The 22,764-nt window shown below is 39.4% G+C and overlaps 1 protein-coding gene across 3 annotated transcripts in view; it reads right to left on the minus strand.

The window, feature by feature from the left end:
- Positions 1-22,764, minus strand: part of CSMD2 (CUB and Sushi multiple domains 2) — a 1,533,565-nt gene that overhangs the window by 526,081 nt on the left and 984,720 nt on the right. The window lies entirely within an intron of this gene.

The following is a 22,764-nucleotide window of genomic DNA, read 5'->3' on the forward strand; positions in this document are numbered from 1 at the left end:
TACTGTGAGGAAATGGCATGTCACCCAGGTTTTCCACCTACATATGACGAGACGCTCCAGGATTTCAGTTTGCAGTGGAGGAAGCAACTTTTATTGTTTTCTTACATTCTAATACGTTCTGTTCTGAGTTCTGGAGACCAGATGCTTTGCAAAGCTTTGGGTGGGATAATGCCTTCAATCCTAGGTCCACATCTTGCCTGGTAGCCAGACTGTTTACTAGCCTCAGCTATGTGAGGTGACCAATGCAGGGCTCTATCTCTCTCTCACTTGCAGTGGGAGCATACTGCCATGTGAAAAGGCTGAGTGCTGAAAGATACCGGAGCTCCCTGCTGGTTTTGGAGAATCAATTAGGGGGCACCCTGGCAGTCAGAAATGCACTTGAGGTTCGTTAGAGGCTTGGATGATCAGATGTTAAGCCTGTTTTATGTTATGGACTTTCTGTATAAATCCCCTTGCATTGATCCTATATTTGTTTGCAGCCTTGCAGAATAAAAGTGCAATACAAACCTACCTGGACAGCCTGTCCCCCTTGCAATACACAGTATATATATCATAGGGTTTATGCCTGAACAGTGTTCTATTGAAAACATTTTCTATTGCCTACAACAACCCATCACTTATAACTGTGATTCTCGCAGAGCAGTTATGAATGAAACAAGGACTCTTGACTCGTTGCTGTGTGCAACAAGAAATGTTCCGGCTTGCACATATTGCATACAAAAGTCAATGCGTAGAGCAATGAACAACATGATGAAGGAGGACAAGGTCCTCCGTAGGGAACCAAAGTCATGTCCTTGCCTGTAAACAATTTTGAAGCTAGTTACATCCCTGTTTGAAATTTAATACAAAAAAATCCAAGTTTACCATTTTTTTCCCCCATCCAGTTCTAAAAATACTTTTATAGAATTCAGGCAGATTTGCTTCCTATAACCCATTGCTGTCCCCATGGTATCATGGGATGAGACCTAAACAATCAAGGGAGATCCCATTAATGTATTAAAGCATCAAGAAAAGGACAGAAGAAAAAAACAACAAAAGAACAAAAATGCTAAGAACTGATGAATATAGGCAGAAGGCAATTTTCTGTGTAGTATGAGAAATCCCACTGCAGCAGGTAGCGGAAAAATGTCAGACAGAGTTGAGCAAGTACTTTTGACACATTTCTAAACAGAGATCAAGCAGACTGTTTTCAAAGCTAGTTACTTTTTGTTCTTTTTACTGGCATTTTTGTTATTTTCCAAGGAATGATCAAACAGGGGCTGCAGAAAATAGGATGATGGGGTAACAACTGTGGCAAAAACAGCTTGAACTTAAAAGCCTCAGGAGTAATGTATTCTACTGATAATAGCAAACACACAAAGCATATGGTAAATGAAAACAAGAAAAAATTGAATATTGAGATATAGAAATGGCCCCAACTAAAGGTCTTATAATATGTGCACCAATTTTGCTGTTATTTTGCAGCAAACACATTTAGGATTTGGTTTTCCTTCATCACTGTACACAAGCTGAGCCCTTTTTCTTTTAAAGCTAACCTCTAGCTACTCCAATAAAAGTTATGGTTATATTTCTTATGCTCAGTTATATCATCTTCAGTTTTCCTATTGACACTCAATGCAGGGCAGCAGGGGAATGTCTGTTCAGCTCTATTATTTAGTAAATATTATGCTAATAAAAAAATATAAAAAAAAATAGAAGAAGAATCCTTCTCTAGGTTCTTATTTTTATGGCAATCATTTTGTTACATTTCAAGACTTAAGCATGTTGTGTAAAATCGGTGAAGGGATTTGTTTTTGTTTTTGTCTTACAGCAGCGTCGAAAGTGAGATTTTTCTCAAGGGTTCAATGATTGGTTGAGAGTGTGGATAAGGAGACAAGGGAGTTAATTTACTAAATTCTCCCTACCCTTTCCAAATACCTATGCTGACTAACCTGTGTAAGAAACATGTATATACTTACCTATTTTCAGCCTGCTCCGATCCAGTTACATGATACGGGTCCTCTATGTCAGCCAGTGGTGGCTGCAGGGGAGAGGAGGGAGCGCTGACAACAGATGGGCCGTTGGAGCCTGTGATGTCACTGCTCCCAGGCATTACCAGCCATTATCTAGTGCTTTCTCCTCTCCCCTGCAGCCGCCTCTAGCTGACACAAGAGATCACATGTCTGGTCTGAAGCAGGATGAAAATAGGCAAGTATATACACCTTTCTTACACAAGTTAGTTAGCATAGATGTTAGGGGGAGGAGCATTTTTAAGATTAGCTATGCATAGCCCGGAATTCCACTTTAAGGGGTTAATTTACTAAAGGCAAACACATTGTGCACTTTGCAAGTGCAGTTGCACTCACTTTCCCCAGAGGGAAAAGTGAGTGCCAGGTGATAAACAGAGGAAATGATACACATCCTGATACAGAGACCTCTGATACACATCCCTCCCTATGGGTGATCTGGCATTTTTCTGGACTGGTCTGGCAGCAAGCCCTTGAGGGGCCCCCATTGAAACCTTTCCATCTGTGCTTTTTACGGAACTCATTCTTGAGGCATGGAGTTTGTGTTGTTGGGGTGTCTGCGGTGGTTGGGGGGTGGGGGGGGGTTCGGGGACACATGGGTTTTTTTTTTTGCTCTGGATATGGTGGAGCCATGTTTGTGCAAGTTATATATCTGTGTTAATTTTGTGTGATATATTAATTCTTTATAATTTTCTGTTTTTGTCTCTTTCTACACATCTAAGGTTGAACATATCATGTGCTTATTTATTTACTAATCAAACATCCTCTTCCCTTTCCTGATGAAGTCATTTTGGTGAAAAATGTTTAAATTTCTGGACGTGGCTATGTTTAGTTGTATGTGACTATAGTTCTTTCATTTGTCAATGATAGGTAATGTGTGTATACCTTTGACTGTGACTGTAAACTGTACTCCCTACCTTTTTAAACTGTTTTTTCTAATAAATATTTGTATAGTTTTATTCAATTGTGTTCTCCTTCATATAATGTACCCTTAAAGTCCCATATTCTACACATCTTTGTTCCACCATTTTTTAGGGATGTTGGTAAATTTACTATGTTCTTGTGTTTTTGGAGCTGACCTCTACCTTACCTTTTGACATTTTATAAAAATGAATCAGTCCTGGATTACCAGCTATGAAGCCCCCGATGCCGTTGTCACTGATTAAGTCTTTTTGGGATGTGGAATCTCTGCAGGACTTCGAGGCTGCCTAGCTTTGAGGGTGTTCAATCATTTCATCTGGAAGAATGTTTTTGGTATAGGTTTCATGGGCACACATAAAACCCAAAGACCAATTTTTCTGCACCTGTCTGACAGGTGTATATTATTGCAATTTTTTACAGCAATGCCAATTCTTGCTTTCATCAAGATTATCTCTACAGGGTTACGATGGGAAGGCGCCACCGACACCCAAAGACCAATTTTAACGCACCCGTTACTTCTATCCAAAGTCTAAGTGACACCAGAATGTATCCAAAAAATCTCTAATCTTGTTCCCAGTGCACTACATTGTGGCCTCATCATACACACTGGCTCCCCAGCTGTTGCTGAGCAAAATAAAGGCAGCTTGCAGAGAAAATGTCCTTTTTTTGGGCTTTATAAATTCAGTTATTGCTGCAGCAGATTCTAGACATGGTACAGATCTGCCACTTTACAGTTAGACTAAGGGGACCCCCCTGGCACTATATTGGAAGGATTTTTTTATTTTTAGGCTTTCACTTTAAAAATCAAAAAGTCACTGTTCATTTAAAAATGACGTTTTTCACAAACTCTTTTTTTATTGATCCATGTCCCCCAGGGCAGGACCTGGACCCCTATAACTTTGTATGCCTAATTACTTGCATTTAAGCATTCAAAATGGGCACTTTTAATATTTAACGTTCGTGTCTCATTGACATTAATGGGGTTCCGTGTTCTGGTCCGAACATTCGCGGTGTTCGGAAGTTCTGGTCCGAACTGAACAGGGGTCCATTCTGCCCATCCCTAATAGAAACATAGAAGAGTGATGGCACAAAAAAGACCATGTTGTCCATTGAGTCTGCCCCATTTTTAAATAAAAAAAAAAAAAAATTTTACAACTATTTTATTGGACCGCTCTGTAGAACTGTATCAAATGCTTTGCTGAAATCAGGATAGGGTATTGTCACAGCACCAGCGTGTTCAAAAACTCTGGTCAAATGACATAAAGATTAATCAGTGACCTACACAGATTAATCAGAGACCTACACAGATTAATCAGTGACCTAGCTACACTTCAGTAACATTTTCATACCTGTATGCTATGCGACGATTTTAACATAGCTCTTCACTGGCTGCATTGACTTCATGAACATTGCAGCAAATGTTAAATCACTGTACTGCTATGTTATAATTTTGCATCACATTACACTACTCAATACATGTTGGGTCATAGCTGAATATCTCTGTTATATGTGTATACACCAAAGGATTTACCCTGTACTGTTTTTCTTTGTACTGAAAAAAACTTTCCTAATAAATATATAATCTAGCAAAAAAAAAACCTGTTCCAAGCTGACAGAGTACACTATCATAACCATTATCTATAATCAAAGACTCCTGTCCCAGACCATGTAATATAATTCTACCAGGAGTTAAGGAGTCCTGTATTGCCCCCCCCCCCCCCCGTTCTCAGATCTCATTACCACCTCTTGTGCTATTACAATAATAATAGAAAAATCTCATATATATCTCATATATATATATATATATATATATATATATATAAATATAAATATATATAAATATATCTCATTGTGTCCTTTCCTAACTTTTTTTTTCATAAAGCAATTGATTGATCTTAGAAACTGCATAATTGCACTTTTGAAATCCTGAAAAGGGATGACTTGCACCTAGTTCAAGAGTCAAGTTAGGTGGAAGAAATCTGATACTGGCTGGAAATAACACAAAATGTTCCTTTCTGACCTATTTGTTTGCAGCTGCTGTGCAACACATATGTAACAAACAATTAGCCCTTGCCTCCACCTAAAACTGGCTTTCGCAGTAAGGGGCACATGGAAGGGCAACGCATGTCAAACAAAACCAAAGAAAATTCCTAGCTTAACTCACCCAGCCAGTCTGCAACCAACAAAATTATCCCGTCTAATAGTTTGTATTAAAAACAAGGGTTTAGTTTGCACACATTTGCAAATACATGTGCAAGCATCAGAGCCACTTAACGGCACCCCAGTATTATCTACAGTCTTAACTCTGTAAATTTTTGAGAGCCTTCGTAGTAGAAGCACATACATAATAATGGATAGATAGAGGGCAGGTGAGCCTGGAGGGAGCGTACCACTCCTTAAAGGCACAGGGGCACACTGGACACCCAGCACATAGCACAATGGCAGAAAAGGTGTGTTCCCCCACCAATATTACATCAGTAACAAACAACTGGCCACTGCCCCCACATATAACTGGCCAACACAGCAAGGAGCACATGAAAAGGTGATGCAAATGTGTGCACAACACATTTGGATGATGGTTCACAACATACTTCATTTGACTCATATGTAATATTAAGGGTCTGTTTATTTCTGGTGAGAGCATAACATATATTTATGGACTGCTTTGTACATTGGGATCTTTAAGAAAAGCACTGGTCCAGTTTTATATATTTCCATCTGCCCAGGGGGGCTTAGTTTTCCAGCTGCTAGGACTGTTTTGATTTTTTCCTGTATGCTAATATAATCTTTATAACCATTTATTTTCATGTTGTCACTGCTGAGTACCTATCATTGGAAAGGGTGCAGCTCTGAAGCCTTTTATTTACAGAAAACTACCTTAAAGAGACATAGAATGCAAATTTCACAATATTCTGCACCCAAATCCTGCAGATAATTATTTAATATTGTTGCATTCACCATGTGATCTATTAATATTGTATTATGCTGTAATTTAAATACAAACTCAGACAAACTGGCAGTATTACCCTGTTTAATTAGTAAACTGCAGTATGTTCATGTACTCTTTTGTTGAAAAATCTCTTTAATATTATAGATAGGCTAAAGTAGACAGGATATGAACAAATTATTACATTTAACTGACCTAAACTAAACGTGTGTGACACCTTTGCTCCATTGCAGAGAATAGCATTGATTCCAAAAAAGACATATAATCGTTAAAAATACTGTATGAGTTCCTTAAGCACATTATGAGAAAAAAATAAATCAGAAGACATTATAAAACTTTTTTTTTTTTTTTTTTTTTTTTTTTTTTTTACAGAGCACTTTTCACAGTTTTATGTAAAAAATATACTTCTAAAATATGTTGGGGTTGTATTGTAAATAACACGGAAAAAAAAGACATAGGTGTATTTTCCTAAGTGTGCAGTAGGTGGCACTAGAAAAGTTGCGAACCTTTTCAATATGCCTACGCACAGCACTGGCAAACCCCTGGTGTTTAAGACAGCTGTGTTAAATTTCAAGAACACTTGCGTCAATCTCTTTCAGAAAATATGGCATGTGCACAGCATAATTCCATCGTGTTAAGATTTCGTGGCTGAGGCTGCCGCACTAAACAATTGTAAAACAGTAATTGTAATGTTCAGAAACAGAAGAAAAATACTTATGAAGTCCCATTTAAATAGTGTCGTGCTGAGAGCTATGTCTGCATGTAAACACTTTATATACTGCACGCCAATAATTATTGCTGTAACAATAGATTTCTTCTTTCTAGCATCAAATAGGTTAACTGGAGCCCTCCCCCCCTCCCCGGCACTAATTCACAGTGACTGTTGTACACACATTATTTCCATCCTGTTCTTTTAGCTTGCACTCCATTAAACCGTTCTGTTAGTAGAGTTCAACACCAGCCATCAGCGGGGAGAGATTGGAAAAGTGGGGAGGGGATGAGATGGGAGAAAGCATTAGCCAGAAATGCCCTTTAAATATTCAGCAAACATCCATTAGACAGGTCAGGCACTCAGAAAACAACTCTGGAGGTGGCGTGCCCACAGCTAGTGGACTGGGGCGTTATTTGGATAATCAGCTGGAATTATACATGTAGGGAAAGCGGTGCTGCTGTATTGAGGAAGATGTACTACAATGAAAGAGGTCTCTGTCTAGGAACAAACAACATGCTTGAAATGGCACATTGCATCCTGGGGAACGCGCTCATTAATACTTACATCTGTGCATTGATTTTACAATTTATCAAATTGTTTACCCATCAATCCATCACTTTAACTATAGATTTTCCCTGTTCTATATAATCAATCTTTCAGTTACATGTATTAAAGAAATGAGTGAACCATTCATTCTGAGTGCATAGGATTCTTTCTGCAAAATGATAAGTAATAGCATCTCTAAAAACTCATACAGAATCTGCCCAAACTGTTCATTTGGGAGGCATGAGCCTAATCACTACCTTTATATCAGATCACAATCTAAAATATACTGTGGAAGATAGTTGTAGACTATAAGGTTTAGTAGGTTTATATTTGTCTTCCCTATTTTCTCCCCCCTCCTCAACAAAATACCCTTTTTAGATACAGTGACATCATCACTGGGTCTCTGTGCTTCTCTACATAATGCAGGCAGGTCACGGCTGGTGGGAGGGGTTGACGGAGTGTGGTAAATAGCTTATTCTTTTAATCTGAGAAGCTCTCAGTCCTGATGCAAGCAGTGGGCAGGGTTTTGGGAGGAGTTATGCAAATATCATAACACTTTCGTGGCCGGCTGTCAGTTTAAATGAGTGGTCAATTCTAGGGTAGACTATATTTGCACACAGAAATATTATGTACAAATACCACCACTCTACTATTGTGATAGTGAAACAACATATATAAATACAATTATTGCCAAAATATATAATGGGCTTGCTGCTAATCACCGAAATGTGTTCCCACACCTAATAGAACCAAATAACCAAAACGCGTAGCGCTGCCCCCTGGAAAAACTAACATATGTGAATAGTAGTGGAAATCCCCTATGGGAATGTGAATCACCAGAACGCTGTATTCAACTTAGGCTTCATGCAAACAGGTCATTTATTTAACCACTTGCCTACAGGGCACTTTTACCCCCTTCCCGCCCAGACCAATTTTCAGCTTTCAGCGCTGTCACACTTTGTAAGACAATTGTGTGGTCATGCAACACTGTACCCATATGAAATTTGTATCTTTTTTTTAACACAAATAGAGCTTTCTTTTGGTGGTATTTAATCACCACTGGGTTTTTCTTCTAAACAAATGAAAAAAATTCGAAAATATTGAAAAAAAAATAATTATTTTTTTCATAGTTTTTTTAAAACATTTTGCAAACAGTTAATTTTTCTCCTTCACTAATGTGCCCTGATGAGGTTGCACTGATGGGCACTGATGATGGGGCACTGATGAGATGACTCTAATGGGTGGCACTGATGGGCGCTGATGAGGTGGCACTGGTGAGCACTGATGAGGAGGCACTAATGAAGCTGCACTGATGGGCACTGATAGGTGGCCCTGCTGGACACTGATAGGCAGCACTGGTGGATGACACGGATGAGAAGGCACTGATGGGCACTGATAGGTGGCACTGGTGGGCACTGATTGGCAGCAATGGTGGGCACTGTTGGGTCTGCACTGATAATCAATGCCCTTATTATAAGTGTCAAAGTCCCTTTAACACAAGTCGATTATCAGCTCTCTTAACTGGCTTGTGTTTACATCTTGTGATCAGCTGTCATTGGCTGACAGCTGATCACGTGGTGATTGGCTGTGATTGGCCCTTTACCTGTGATCTGTGATCACCTGAGTCTGAAGCAGCATGATCATGGGAGGATGTCCATTTACGCTCTCCCAGCAAAGTAAACCCTGTAGCTGTCTTTTGGTTAACTCGCCTAGAAGCCAGCAACATTTTTGCAGAAAATATGCCTGAAGCTTGTAAAAGTGTGTAAAGCTTTTAGGAGCTTTTACAAGCGTCTAGATCTTGGGTGTTAATTTCATTGGCTATTGAAATGAATTATTGCTCAAGTGCTAGCTTTTAGGTATGTTTAGCAGCGTTTAGCAGCTTTTAGCAGCGCCAAGTGTTTTTTCTGCCTTCTCTGCTGCACCTGGATGCATTGGCAGTGTTTTTTTTCCTGCCTCTAAAAAATCCTGCCACTAAATGCTGCTAAAAGACGATGTGTGGATAGACACATAGGCTGACATGCAGGGGCATTTAGAGGCAGGGGAAAAAAACAGACACCCCTAGGGGGAGCTGTAAAAACGTCCAGTGTGCATGAAGCCTTATGCTGCTGAACCCCCTAATAACTGGTATATAACTCAAACAAAATAACTAAGTGTACTGAAAATGTGATATATAACACATAAGAAAATATAAACAGTATATATTGACAACCACACTTCCTCTTTGGCTTTTCTCCACCTCCCTAAAAAGGAAGTGAGCTTGGGATGCTTAGAAGGAGATACTAATTTCCTGATTTTTTCTTAAGGGTACAGCATATTGTATACCTACAAGCCATATATCCATGTGCACAATTTACAGTGCACTGTTCCATGTGAGTGCAAATTTTGAGTTTGAAAAAAAAATGATTCTTTAAGTATGCTAAAACATAATGATGGCCTTTTTTTATTCTATTTGAGCCTTGTTTTCAGGAGGATCCATCCTATGGAAGAAGAAGCAGCTGGTGAAGCAGACAATATCCTATACCAGTGGATTTGTCCCCAGGGTGGGGAAAGCTGGCAGTGACCCTCTGATATTTATATTCACACAACGGAAGTTCTCACCATCATTAACTATATATATATATATATATATATATATATATATATATATATATACACATATACATATATATATATATATATATATATATATATATATATATATATATATATATATATATATATATATACACATATACAGTATCTCACAAAAGTGAGTTAACCCCTCACATTTATGTAAATATTTTATGATATCTTTTCATGTTACAACACTGCAGAAATTACACTTTGCTACAATGTAAAGTAGTGAGTGTACAGCTTGTATAACAGTGTAAATTTGCTATCCCCTCAAAATAACTCAACACACAGCCATTAATATCTAAACCACTGGCAACAAAAGTGAGTACACCTCTAAGTGAAAATGTCCAAATTAGGCCAAATTAGCCATTTTCCCTCCCCGGTGTCATGTGACTCGTTAGTGTTACAAGGTCTCAGGTGTGAATGGGGAGCAGGTGTGTTAAATTTGTTGTTATCGCTCTCATTCTCTCATACTGGTCACTGGAAGGTCAACATGGCACCCTTTGGCAAAGGCCTTTCTGAGGATCTGAAAAAAAAGAATTGTTGCTCTACATAAAGATGGCCTAGGCTATAAGAAGTTTGCCAAAACCTTGAAACTGAGCTGCAGCACTGTGGCCAAGACCATACAGCGGTTTAACAGGACAGATTCCACTCAGAACAGGCCTCGCCATGGTCTACCAATGAAGTTGAGTGCACTTTCTCAGCCTCATATCCAGAGGTTGTCTTTGGGAAATAGAAGTATAAGTGCTGCCAGCGTTTCTGCAGAGGTTGAAGAGGTGGGGGGGTCAGCCTGTCAGTGCTCAGACCATACGCCGCACATTGCATCAAATTGGTCTGCATGGCTGTCGTCCCAGAAGGAAGCCCCTTCTAAAGATGATGCACAAGAAAGCCTGCAAACAGTTTGCTGAAGACAAGCAGACTAAGGACATGGATTACTGGAACATGTCTTGTGGTCTGATGAGACCAAGATAAACTTATTTGGTTCAGATGGCGTCAAGTGTGTGTGTGGGGGCAACCAGGTGAGGAGTACAAAGCCAAGTGTGTCTTGCCTACAGTCAAGCATGGTGGTGGGAGTGTCATGGTCTGGGGCTGCATGAGTGCTACCGGCACTGGGGAGTTACAGTTCTATAATTCATTGAGGGAACCATGAATGCCAACATGTACTGTGACGCACTGAAGCAAAGCATGACCCCCTCCCTTTGTAAACTGGGCCACAGGGCAGTATTCCAACATGATAACAACCACAAACACACCTCTAAGATCTAAGACGACTACTGCCTTGCTAAAGAATCTGAAGGTAAAGGTGATGTCTCCAGACTTAAACCCTATTGAACATCTGTGGGGCACTGTTATACAAGCTGTACACTCACTACAAAGTGTCATTTCAGTGTTGTCACATGAAAAGATATAATAAACTATTTACAAACATGTGAGGGGTTTTTCACTGTTGTGAGATTATATATATATATATATATATATATATATATATATATATATATATATATATTTGTTTATGTGTCCGGGTCTATACCCCACTTTTAAGTACACAATGGGGTTTATTTACTAAAGTGGGAAAGTGCAAAATCAGGCTCACTTCTGCATAGAAAAAAAATGAGCTTCTAACCCCAGCTTGTTCAATTAAGCTTTGGTCATAAAACCTGAAAACTCATTGGTTTCTATGCAGAAGTGAGCCTGATTTTGCACTTTCCCGCTTTAGTAAATAAACCCCATTGCGTACTTAAAAGTGGGGTATGCCTGTACCAGTTATTAAGGATTCAGCAGCATAAGTTGGATAGAGCAGTGGTCATCAACCCTGTCCTCCGGGCCCACTAACAGGCCAGGTTTTATGTATTACCTTGGGGAGATGCAGACTAAAATACTGCAATCACTGAGCAGCAAATGATATCACCTGTGATGTATTTCAGTTATCTTGCAAACCTGGCCTGTTAGTGGGCCCTGAGAACAAGGTTGATGACCACTGGGATAGAGCATTCTGGTGATTCACATTCACATAGGGGGTTTCCACCACTATTCACATTTCGGTTTTTTTAAGGGGGCAATGCCTAATTTGCATGCAGACAGCCCTATCTATTGCCCACATGTAATGCTAAGTTTCCATCTTTGAAAAAACTGAAACCCAGGAAAGGGCTAGATGATACTGGCCATCCTCCAGCCAGGGAATGAGGTGAGCACAATCTGACTTGCTGTAGCTTCTAAAGTTCAAAGTGAGAAGCTTACATTGGGAAGTGAAGTTTGACTAAGAATTTTTAGTACTGAGGAGCATACACAAAGCACAACTCTTATTAATATTTTGTTCTCTTAGAAACAGGTTGGAAATGAGTTTGTATGTGCGGGATGTTTTTTTTTTACTTTTATTTTGGGCAGCTATCAAAAGACAGTGGAAGTTATTGCCCTTGGAGCATTGTTTTTACAAATAAAGGTCAACATCAAAGTGGGAAAGGTGTGCATTTTTAGGTGATATTTTTTTATTACTTTATGGTGTACCTACTGTATCTAGGGAAACATCAAGGTCCATAACAGAAGCCTTTTCATAGCTTCTTTTTAACCGCTTCAGCCCCGCAAGATTTTACCCCCTCCCTGACCATAGCACTTTTTGCGATTCGGCACTGCATTGCTTTAACTGACAATTGTGCGACGTTGCACCCAAATTGACGTCCTTTTTTTTCCCACAAATAGAGCTTTCTTTTGGTGGTATTTGATCACCTCTGTGGTTTTTATTTTTTGCGCTATAAACAAAACAAAGTGTCAATTTTGAAAAAAATGCATTATTTTTTACTTTTTGCTATAATAAATATCCCCCAAAAATATGTAAAAAACTATTTTTTTCCTCAGTTTAGGCTGATATGTGTTTTTGGTAAAAAAAAATCGCAATAAGCGTATATTGATTGGTTTGTGCAAAAGTTATAGCTTCTACAAAATAGGGGATAGTTTTATGGCATTTTTATTATTCTTTTTTTTTTTTACTAGTAATGGCGGCGATCTGCGATGATTTTTCGGGACTGCGACATTATGGCGGACACATCGGACAATTCTGACACATTTTTGGGAACATTAGCATTAATACAGCGATCAATGCTATAAAAATGTTAAGGTTAATGTGTTCCATAGTGTGTGTTCTAACTGAAGGGGGGAGGGGACTGTGTAGGGGAGATGACAGATCTCTGTTCATACTCTGTATGAACAGATGCTCTGTCTGTTCTCCCTTCAGAGAACCAGAAACTGTGTGTTTACACACACAGATCCCAGTTCTCCGCGTGTCAGCGGCGATCGTGGGAGCCTGGCGGTGATCGTGACCGCCGGGCACTCGCATCGGCTCATTGGCGAGCACGCCCCTAGTGGCCACAGGGCAAAGCGACGTTATATAACATTGTTTCACCCAGCCGTGCCATTCTGTCACAGTACAACTGCGGCGGCTGGTCGGCAAGTGGTTAAAAGAAGAGTTTCAGTCATGATCAACACAGCATAGGTTTGCTAAATCATTATAACTGTCTCTAGTCGTGTTATCCAGGTACCCTTGCCAAGTAGCTCAACCAGGTTCGGTACTCCCAGGGTCCTCTGTGCTGCAGTGGAGCAATGAACCCTGTTTTGGTAACTGTGAAAACCTGGGACTGGGCAATGAAATAGCAGGAGTAACCTGCTCCCAAGCCCTGAATTTGTCACCCTCATGGACGTTTAAAGGCTAACGCCAACAGGGCATCCTATGGCTCATAGACTGCACAAATCCAAAGGAAAAGACTGGCTGTATTCCAGAGAAATTTCAAATGCTGGTAACGTTATTCACTGGGACAACATGATCAGAAAGTCCCCATCTGGGACCAGGGTTGCCAACCATCAGTAACTGGACAGTTTGTAAAGTGATTTTTACATCTGTCCGTGAATTTCCGTTATGGAAATACAAACTGCATGTCTGTAATCGACATTCACGGACAGATGTAAAATGGATTTTACAAACTGTCCATGAATCTATTGACGGTTGGCAACCTTGTCTGGGACCTCTTTCTCTGCTAACATTTCATACATAAGACTGGGTTTCATTGTAGAGTACCTCTATGATAAGGAGGTCCTCTAGGTACCCAATTCTCCCCTCCCCCAGTCTGAGTACTGCGGTAAAGATGATTTCAGTTGGCTGACATCAAGAATGATTTAGGTATTTTTCTAGCTGTGTGTTAAATTACATTTACTGATTTCTTAATTAATCCATTACCGGATTAATTGGTACAGTTAATATTTTTTATTCATTATTTTTTTATTGAAAGAAATTAAAAAGAGAAAAAAAAATCCATAAGGAATAAATAAAAAGGAAACATTTTATGCTCAAATCCAAGTCTTAATATGAATATTTCGGTAATACTTCATAATCTTAGGCTTACAGACCTTGCTGCATCTCACAAAAGCATATTAGGAGAAAAACAAAATAATGAGAAGAGAAAAAAAAAAGAGAAGGGAAATAAAAAGGATGCCTTTAATATCTGCCTGGAGTTCAGGTTTATTTAAAAAAATGAAGCATACAGTACATGGTTTAGATCACCTTCTCTGTCTGTTTTATAGTTTGACACATTAAGCTAGGAAGGAAGAGACAGACCTTAATTATAAACACCTTTTATATTTGTTTTATATCCAAGATTAAAAGAACATCTGAGGAATTAAGTTCTAAGCCTAGGAAATGCCTTTGGCTTGTCTCCTCCCAATAATCTGGTTACAGGAGATTAGTAACTCAAACTAAAAAAAAAAATATATATATATATATATATATATATATATATATACATATATATATATATATATATACATATATATATATATATATATATATATGTATATATATATATATATATATATATATATATGTATATATATATATATATATATGTATATATATATATACACAAGGAGCTCGGATAGTCACTGAGCCTGGATTAATTAGGGCTGCCTTTCAGATTTAAAAGGAATGAAAAAGAGCAGAGGCTATAACAGAACTAATCCTGATCGGAATGAGTGATCTCAAAGAAATTGAGATACAATCCACATTATAACATTACTAATATCACATATACTACTGTAGTTTTCCACCTTCTTACATTTCTAACCTCATTTGATCACATTTCTTAATGGATACAGTTTTACTTTACAATAATCCTAGTTTACATTAGGAACCAGTAAAGGTATTAAAGGAAGCACAAGGCAATATTTCCTCTAATCCCAATCAAGTGATACCAGGCTCAGGTCACAAGGGTTTTACCTCATGTGTATATGCTTTGTAAACCCTAAGAATATATTCTATTTAGATGATAACTTTCTGTGCTCTCTGCCTCTGCTGGCTCTTATTAGTTACATGGTTTCCATCTCTCTGTGGACTAAAAACACTTCCGCCCATGTTATGAAAAAAAGAGGGGGCGGGGGGGTCTGTAGATCTAGGGTGTCTCTGCTGAGTCTCTAGAATGCTGTTTGAGTGTTCCTAGGACTGCTTTCTGTCTGGATCACATTGTAGAATTACATTTAAAAAAAATACACTTAAGCAGCCAACACAATTAGGACTAGTAAACTGCAAAATATGACATCTGTTGTTCTTGGATTTGGATGATTTGCTTTAAAGTGGTTGTAAACGCCTAACATGAAAAATGAACAAAGCATATTCCTCTATAGTGTGTAGTAGCCTCAATACAAAGCACTACGTGTCATTTATGTCTCTTCCCTCTGCTATCTGCATGTTTCCCTATGGTAGTGTGTAGAGAGGGGAGTCTATATTCCCCCCACTCTGGTTTCATGTTTCACTGAGCTCTGTTCTCTAGCTGTGCAGTGTGAGACATCAGATCTATGCCCCCTGCCTACTGGGGCTGAGAAATAGCCTTTGAGCTGTGTTTTAGGAGGCTGTAGAGAAGACTATAGATAGACAGGTGCAATGTTTATAGGAGGATTTGTTTCATTCAATTCAAAAAGTGAAGCTCATATATTTTATATAGATGCATTACACACAGAGTGATATAGTTCAAACATTTCTTTCTTTTAATTTTGATAATTATGTCTTACAGCTAGTGAAAACCCCAAAATTTAGTATCTCAAAAAAATTTGAATATTACATAAGACCAATAAAAAAAGGATTTTTAATACAGAAATGTTGGCTTACTAAAAAGTATGTCCATGTACAGTATAGTATGCACTCAATACTTGGTCGGGGCTCCTTTTGCATGAATTACAGAATCGATGCAGCGTGGCATGGAGGTGATCAGCCTGTGGCACTGCTAAGGTGCTATGGAAGCCCAAGTTGCTTTGATAGTGGCCTTAAGCTCATCTGAATCATTGGGTCTAGTGTCTCTCATCTTTCTCTTGACAATACCCCACAGATTCTCTATGGGGTTTAGGTCAGGGGAGTTTGCTAGCCAATCAAGCACAGGGATACCATGATCATTAAACCAGGTATTTGTCTTTTGGTAGTGTGAGCAGGTGCCAAGTCCTGCTGGAAAATGAAATCAGTATCTCCATAAAGCTGGTCAGCAGAGGGAAGCATGAAGTGCTCTAGAATTTCCTGATAGAGGGCTGCGCTGACTTTGGACTTGATAAAACACAGTGGACCAACACCAGCAGATGACATGGCTCCCCAAATCATCACTAACTGTGGAAAATGTTGCATTTCATTTGGAAATCAAGGTCCCAGAGTCTGAAGGAACAGTGGAGAGGCACAGAATCCAAGTTGCATGAGGTCCAGTGTGAAGTTTCCACAGTCAGTGATGATTTGTGGATTTTTGGGTTTTCACTGGCTGTAAACCATAATCATCAAAACTAAAAGAAAGAAATGCTTGAAATATACCACTCTGTGTGTAATGAATCTATATCAAATATATGAGTTTCCCTTTTTTAATTGAATTACTGAAATAAATTAACTTTTTGATGATATTCTAATTTTTTGAGATGCATCTGTAAGTAAGGGTTTAGCATTTGGAAATAATAGGATTTACCTCAAATTATCAATGAAAATACCAAATTTCTTGCAACAGTTTATGCAGTATTTTAATACTTGCTGTGGTAAAATATGTGTGTAAAAGTAAGTTCACAAAGACTATCAGATAACATGGTATTGTTCCTTAAATATAACTAACTCCTGTATAGAAAAAAGTTCTATGACTTGGTTTGTAAAGAGAGCAGAACAAGGAGCTATTTCAGAAAAGGTATTGATTATTAAGAAACAGAGGTTTAAAATAGCGATTACCTACTTCATGTGAAAAAATACAGATTTCTTGCATATACTATATGTGCAATCGATGATATTAAAAAATGCAGATTAAATAGATAAAGTATCTTGGTAAATGAATGATAAAGTTAGTCTATATTCATATTTCTGCTATGAGAACACACACATTAGGAACTAACAGAAGTATAGGGACTTTTTTATAGACGTGACAGCTCTTGTTGCAGGGGAACTGTGGTGGATCGCTTTTCAGAGGTTTTTCACAGGCATATAGAAGACAATATATCACCTCCTCACCGCCTGCTTTAACCCTGTAAATGCCGCACCACTGCACTGCAACCATGTGCAGTACACACAATGGCAGGGCAGTTGTGGTGTGGTCCTATACACTTAAATAAGTCGCATTTGGCAGCGATACCATCTTTTTGCTGCAGCATATGTACAATCCTGTGCAGCTGCATGCTCTTCTTTAGGTGGGCGGTCAGAGTGCGATAAAACCGTGGCTGTTTATACTGCCCCCTCGGCTGCCCATATGAACAAGCTCTTGGAAACACTAATACTTTTGGAAAATGCCAGACTGTAAGTCAAAGCTAATTATATTAGTTGTCATTCTGGACACATGAGCCCTGCTCGCTCTCCTAGGTTATATTTATATTGTCAAGCATTATAATTGAATTTTAATTTAATGCTCTTTAAAATAAAACTGTCATTCTCATCATGTACTTCTACAGTCAGGGATTTTGGCACATATTAAATATGGAGCTAAAATACATTACTAAAGATCATATTTCACCAACCCATTCAAATATTCAAGTCTGTTTTACCCTACAACGTTTGTTGTACTGATGTGAATGGTCCTCAGCTTCATTGGTTACAACCACATCTATATAAGCAAACCCTAACAAAAGCATGTTTTTCAAGCTACATTTTTATGAATCGAGGGAAAGATGGGATACACATATGTAAGCAATCCATCAAAGAATGCTGTCTTGTATACAATTACTTCTTAAATGATAAACAATGTAAAGGTGCAGCAATCTGCAACGACAAGTCAGTGATTAACTTTCATTGATCTACTGCTATTTTCACTATGGACATTAATATGTGATTATTATGGTTGAAACACATTTGCAATTTTCTAACATTCAACCCTTTGAGAAATCATGAAGTCAATGATGTATTATGCTTAATATGTCTTTAATAACAAGCACAATATATCTGTGTCAGGAATGGATGATGCATTTCTTTTGGTGCTTTTTACTACACTGAGCAAAATTATAAATGCAACACTTTTGTGTTTGCCTCGATTTATCATGAGTGGAACTTAAAGATCTACGACTTTTTTTATGTACACAAATATGTCTAAATCTGGTGGTAGTGAGCACTTCTCCCTTCCCAAAATAATCCATCCACCTCACAGGTGTGGCATATCAAGATGCTGATTAGACAGCATGATTATTGCACAGGTGTGCCTTAGGCTGGCCACAATAAAAGGCCACTCTAAAATGTGCAGTTTTACTGCATTGGGGGGGGGGGGTCAGGGGGGGGTCCAAAAACCAGTCAGTATCTGGTGTGACCACCATTTACCTCACGTAGTGCAGCACATCTCCTTCAAATTGAGTTGATCAGGTTGTTGATTGTGGCCTGTGGAATGTTGGTCCATTCCTCTTCAATGGCTGTGCGAAGTTGCTGGATATTGGCAGGAACTGGATCACACTGTTGTATTTGCTGATCCAGAGCATCCCAAACATGCTCAATGGGTGACATGTCCAATAAGTATGCTGGCCATGCAAGAATTGGGATGTTTTCAGCTTCCAGGAATTGTGTACAGATCCTTGCAACATGGGGCCATGCATTATCATGCTTCAACATGAGGTGATGGTCCTGGATGAATGGCACAACAATGGGCCATAACGGTATCTCTGTGCATTCAAAATGCCATCAATAAAATGCACTTGTATTAATTGTCCATAGCATACACCTGGCCATACCATAACCCCACCACCACCATGGGCCACTCCATCCACAATGTTGACATCAGAAAATGGCTCTCCCACACAATGTCATACATGCTGTCTGCCATCTGCTCTGTACAGTGAAAACCGGGATTCATCCGTGAAGAGAACACCTCTCCAAAGTGCCAGACGCCATTAAATGTAAGCATTTACCCACTCAAGTCGGTTACGACGATGAACTGCAGTCAGGCCAAGACCCCGGTGAAGATGACGAGCATGCAGATGAGCTTCCCTGAGACGGTTTCTGACAGTTTGTGCAGAAATTCTTTGGTTATGCAAACCAATTGTTGCAGCAGCTGTCCGGGTGGTTGATCTCAGACGATCTTGGAGGTGAAGATGCTGGATGTGGAGGTCCTGGGCTGGTGTGGTTACACATGGTCTGCAGTTGTGAGGACAGTTGGATGTACTGCCAAATTCTCTGAAATGCCTTTGGAGACGGCTTATGGTAGAGAAATGAACATTCAATTCAAGGGCAACAGCTCTGATGGACATTCCTGCAGTCAGCATGCCAATTGCACGCTCCCTTAAAACTTGTGACATCTGTGGCATTGTGCTGTGTGATAAAACTGCACATTTTAGAGTGGCCTTTTTTTGTGGCCAGCCTAAGGTACACCTGTGCAATAATCATGCTGTCTAATCAGCATCAGGATATGCCACACCTATGAGGTGGATGGATTATCTCGGCAAAGGAGAAGTGCTCACTAACACAGATTTAGACAGATTTGTGAACAATATTTGAGTGAAATAGGCCTTTTGTGTACATAGAAAAAGTCGTAGATCTTTGAGTTCAGCTCATGACAAATAGGGGCAAACACAAAAGTGTTGCGTTTATAATTTTGCTCAGTGTATTTACCCTTATACTTTTCAAAGAATTGTGTAGATCTGTGTCATTTAAATCTTCGAAGTACATCATATCAAAATCTGACTATTCTCACAACACATCATGCTTTTTTGTTATAGAGTGCCAAATATAAGTTGCATTGAGCTGCTGGGAAAATAGAACCCATGCTATTACAATCATAAGAATATTTTTTACAATTTTTGTTAAAGCATTTGTGACCACTGGGTTAACAAACCCTTTAACTGTGAATCACTACTACACAAAGGCTCCTTTCACACAGACGCTTTCCATTTTGATCAGCAGGGGATCTGTTTGCTGATCCCCTGCTGATCAAAGCAGAGTGGGCTGATTACAGGTCCATGTCTGCTTGGTTTATGCAGTGTGGACAAAGCCTGCTCTGCTCTATGGGTGGTCGGTTGTAAACAAACTCCACTGTTTGTTTACAACCGGACTACCTCTGATCTGATCCACCTACATGGAGGAGAATGAATCCCAACTCTGTGTTTAGCAGGCCGGGATGTATTGGAAGTAGGCAGATGTAAGTGGACACAAGCCTGTTTGCACCCGCCAGTCCACATGGGCGAATGGATTGTCCACCTGAAAAATCGACAGGCAGACCTGATCAGGACAGTCATGCGATAGGGGCCTTGGTTGTACTTGTGAAACATCTATCAGTAAATACATGTGGTTAACATTAAACCTAATTGAATGTTGAGTTTAAATAAGTTAAATACATTCTAGATGCAGGGCATGCAAATTCAGCAAAGTGGCATAGTGGATTGCACTTCTGCCTAGCAACACCAGGGATTCAAACCCCAACCTTGGCACTATCTGCCTGGAATTTGCATGTTCTTCCTGTGCTTATGTGGGTTTCCTCCCACACTCCAAAGACATGCTGCTAGGTTAATTAGGCTCCTGTCTGAATTAACCCTAGTATGTGCATGTATGAATGTGAATTAGGGCTCTTAGACTGTAAGCTGCTTAAGGGCAGGGACTGATGTGAATGCACAATATACACAAACGGGCCACTTTATTAGGTGCACCTGTTCAATTGCGTGGTAACACAAATTTCTAATTAGCTAATCACATTGCACAAACTCAATGCATTTAGGCTTCTAGACTTGGGGAAGACAATTTGTTGAAGTTCAAACCGAGCATCAGGATGGTGAAGAAAGGGGATTTAAGTGACTTTGAACGTGGCATGGTTGCTGGTGTCAGGCGGGCCGGTCTGAGTATTTAAAAACTGCTGATCTTCTGGGATTTTCACATACACAACCATTTCTAGGATTTACAGAGAATGGTCCAAAAAAGAGAAAATATCCAGTGAGTGGCAGTTGTGTGGACGAAAATGCCTTGTTGATGTCAGAGGTCAAAGGAGATGGGGCAGACTGGTTTGAGATGATAGAAAGACAACAGTAACTCAAATAACCACTTGTTACAACCAAGGTATGCAGAATACCATCACTGAATGCACAACACATCGAACCTTGAAGCAGATGGGCTACAGCAGCTGAAGACCACACCGGGCGCCACTCCTGTCAACTAAGAACAAGAAAACTGAGGCTACAATTTTCAAAGGCTCACCAAAATTAGACAATAGAAGATTGGAAAAAAATTTGCCTGGTCTGATGAGTCTCAATTTCAGCTGCAACATTCAGATGGTAGGGTCAGAATTTGGTGTGAAAACATGAAAGCATGGATCCATCCTGACTTGTATGAATGGTTTAGGCTGGTGGTGGTGTAATGGTGTGGGGGGTATTTTCTTGGCACACTTTGGGCCCCTTAGTACCAATTGAGCATCGTTTAAATATCACGACCTACCTGAGTATTGTTCCTGACCATGTCCATCCCTTTATGACTACAGTGTACCCATCTTCTGATGGCTACTTCCAGCAGGATAAAACACCATGTCACAAAGCTCAAATCATCTCACCACTGGTTTCTTGAACATGACAATAAGTTCATTGTACTCCAATGGTCTCCACAGTCACTAGATCTCAATCCAATAGAGCACCTTTGGGATGTGATGGAATGGGAGATTTGCATCATGGATGTGCAGCCAACAAATCTGTAGCATGATGCTATCATGTCAATATGGACCAAAATCTCTGAGGAATGTTTCCAACACCTTGTTGAATCTATGCCATGAAGAATTAGGGCAGTTCTGAAGGTAAAAGGGGGTCCAACCTGGTACTAGCAAGGTGTACCTAATAAAGTGGCCGGTCAGTGTACATGTAAAGTGCTGCATAAAGTAGTTAGTGCTACATACATACTAATAATAAATAAAATGAGGGTGTATTCTTTAAAAGCCAGCCACAGCTAGCATACAAAAGCCTGTCCTTTGCCATCAACTGCAGAGTAGGACACTGTGTGGAAGAAGTGGTTTTCTTTCAGAGGTACGACCCACCCCCTACTGAGTGAGCGAAGCCTACTGATTGAGCATGGAGCATGAGCTTTGATGATTATAGAGCTATAGGAAGCCATGTAAGACCTCAGCAATGAGACCACTGCTTCCACAAAGAGAGCTTCTGGCATGGGACATGCTTTTGTACACAGACAGTGGCTGCATTAGAAAGAAATCGAATTGTAAAGCTTTGAACACCTTTTGCCTTGATGCACATAGAATGTATTTAGCTGATTTAAATAGAAGGTTCCTTTGGGCTTTAAACCAGGGCTCCGTGGGTTATGCCAAAACACTCTTTAAAGCCTACAGCAAGCAATTTAATTCTTCTTTCCATACCCTAGACACACAATAGTATGATAGTTAGTTAGGAAGTAGTTAGTAGTTATCGGTTGCTGAGCTTTGCACTGTAACTGGAACTTGGAGAATGTGAACTGTTGACTGTCGGGAACAACATGTTTGTTTTTTTTCTCTATTTGTCCTCCAGACTAGCGCAAGCACAGAAATATAGATACTATTTAATTGGGTATCTGTGTACTTCACATACTGTATTCTTAT

The sequence above is a fragment of the Aquarana catesbeiana genome, linkage group LG02 (assembly GCF_042186555.1).
Source record: "Aquarana catesbeiana isolate 2022-GZ linkage group LG02, ASM4218655v1, whole genome shotgun sequence".
Taxonomy (NCBI): Eukaryota; Metazoa; Chordata; class Amphibia; order Anura; family Ranidae; genus Aquarana; species Aquarana catesbeiana.